Below are 3,006 nucleotides of genomic sequence, written 5' to 3' on the forward strand. Positions count from 1 at the left end.
TATAGACTGGTTGGAGTGTAAATCCACCAATTTTAACTCTTGTTTATTGATATTTTATGGTTTATTTTGCATTTGGAGTATTGATATAGACTGGTTGGAGTGTAAATCCACCAATTTTAACTCTTGTTTATTGATATTTTATGGTTTATTTTGCATACCTTGATGTAATGGAGCATGGAGAAATCCTTCAGGCTTGAGTTTCATGGCTACAAAAGTAAGTGTTCAATTTAATTTCTTTTGATTTTGGTTGATTCCTTCTTGCATTTGTAATTTTTGAGTTTTATTCATCTTAGGACTTAATCTCACCATTAATCTTTTTATAAAAACCATTAGGTTGCATTGTGCACATCATTAAATAGATTAGGGAAAGCTAAAGCATGTTATCAAATAAAAAATCCAAAAATATGCACCATTAAAGAGAAATTAGAGCGCAAAATCTCGATTTTTAGACCAAAACTCAGAAAATTTCTCTCTGGTTTACCTATGTATGTGCTCGACTGGGCTTGGGAATGCACGTTCACAAGTCTGAACGTATATTCACAAGTCTGACATGGGAAGATTTGCATAATATTCTCATTAAGTAAGGGTAAAAAAATATTCTTCACATAAATCCTCATAATGATAAAAATAGTTGAAAACTAACCATCATGCGGCCCTAGTTTCCACCACTTTACGTGGAAAACCTATCAGAATTCCGTATGTACGTGCCAAAGTGGGAACACACGTCCTCACGTATGAACATATGTTCATAAGTCCTATCCACACACGTTCTCACAAATGAACGTATGTTCATAAGTCCTAGCAACGCACATTCCTAACTTTCCTATCCTATCTCAAAAAACATGTTCACAAATCCACTGACTTCTCACCTAACCATGCACGTTCTCAGTTCCCCATGCTTATTCCAAACGTTGTGAATGTATGTTCGTAAGTCTGGCTATACACGTTTCCCAACTCACTTAGACATGCACGTACCTACTCTGAACGCATATACTCAACTTGCAAACACACGTTCACAAGTCCAACAGAGACAAAAACTTAAAAAATTCAGCTGAATCCAAAATATCCAGGACCACTGTTGTTGGACTCGTGTTAGTAGAAGGGGGATTACTCTAAGCTAATCACCCTTACATGAACATGAGGTCAAATAAGATTTTTGGACTCAATCCCACACTAGAGGAGAGTGCCTTAAACAACATTGAATTAAGAGCACCTTCTCAAGAGGAATCTGTTCATGCTTCACAATCCCTAGGGACCTTTGACAAGGGCCAAAAAACCCTAGAAACCGACCATTTGAGCGATAGTAGCAAAGATACTAGCTTGAGTGAGGCCTATTCTTGGGAATCTATCTCTTTAGAGATATGTATGGACCAAGAAGTTAGAGTGCATGACTCCCCCATAACTACTCAAAGGAGTTTTGTAGACATCATTAGAAATATCATCACATGAGTCTAATTAAGAGTGGGAGTCAAAGACACATTAAACTATCCACCAACAAGGGAAAGATTTTTTGCTAGAAAGACCAACCATGGAGGCATATGTGCTATGGATATGGACCCTAACAAGTTTGGCTCGAGAACGAGAAGCCTCAACCTTGTAGAGGAAGGAGTAGTCCTTCCTAGAACCACAACTGGAATGGTTGCTAAGACAATGATTTCATTTATAGCTTTTGGCTCGGCCAGCTCATAGAGCACGTGACAACCTTTCATACTACTCTGCATAAGATGTGGTATTAACCACATGTATAAGGATTGCCCCATTAAGAGCATCCACCAATCCAAGTCTAGCCTATGAGCATAAACCAAGTACAAGCCTTAATTTGCTAAGTGTCAGGGTCGGCATGTTACAAATGGTTCCCCTCAATGTTGTGGCTAGAATGCAAAATAGGAGGAGAGCCACTCCTCAAAAGTTGGACAAGCTTCATATTCTCATACTCAAAGGACGTATAAGCCAGCTCGAGTCCTGCCACCAACGGACAAAGTGTCAAAATAGGCTAGAGTTACCTCTAAAACCAAAAGACAAAGAACTAAGAAGACAAGACAAGGGGAAGATCGTGTGACATTTCAAGAGGGATCAGGTGAGGACACAATTTCCAACATCTCTTGATCCTCTTTAGATGAAGAATTGAACCCCCAGCTTACTTGAGACATGGAGAAACTAGTCATAGACCCTAGTAACCTGCCTAAGAAGGTGGTAGCGTATCCCACTCCTATTGAATAAAAAAGAAAACTCAAAGTAGCCCACAAACTAATAAGAGCATGCCAAGCACAAATGGAGGTTGAACCTCTAGTGGTCCCCACCATTGGAGAAGACACCAATGCAGAAACTAGTTTCACCTTACTCAGGAGAAGACCATGGAAGGAACCAATCCATCCCATGACCTAAGAAAACTTAGAACATGGTTTAAAGCTTTGAGGCCATGGCCTCCAACTCTTGGGTGATGACTAAAGTGTACCGCACTCAAGGGGGCCTATACACATTCCTTACACAATTATTGGCCCCAAAAGCTATATGAGTGATAATGGACAAACACCTAGAGACATAGCTAGTCTTTTTGGCTTCCTTTACTCCCCCAAGTGAAATTTTTTGCTAGCTCCATATTCAAGGAAGTCCAAGGGAGGACTTAAAGGATTGGATGGATGGTAAGTTAAATGCGGGACTGGAAGAACAACTGATTTAAGCCTCCTCGGATGAGTCAGAGGATGATGCACCCGCTAAGAAAGAGGCATTTCACCAAGCCTTTCCAAAGGTACTGGTGAATAAGCTAGGCCACTACTTTGAAATTCACGACATGAATGCCATCCTCCCTGTGAAATACAAGGATAACCAAGTTACCACCATCTTAGATAGAGGGGCTAGCGTTAGCATCATTACCAACAAGCAGTGCTGGGAAAAGCGAGGGAAACCATTACTTGACACTACCAGCCTGATAGTCGAGCTCTCTCGTTGTTGACAGCCGCACTGTGACACAGAGCCATGACAAAACCCATGGGTATATTGCAAAAC

Source organism: Cibotium barometz, chromosome 43 (genome assembly GCF_041138505.1).
Source record: "Cibotium barometz isolate CiBa-2024 chromosome 43, ASM4113850v1, whole genome shotgun sequence".
Lineage (NCBI taxonomy): Eukaryota > Viridiplantae > Streptophyta > Polypodiopsida > Cyatheales > Cibotiaceae > Cibotium > Cibotium barometz.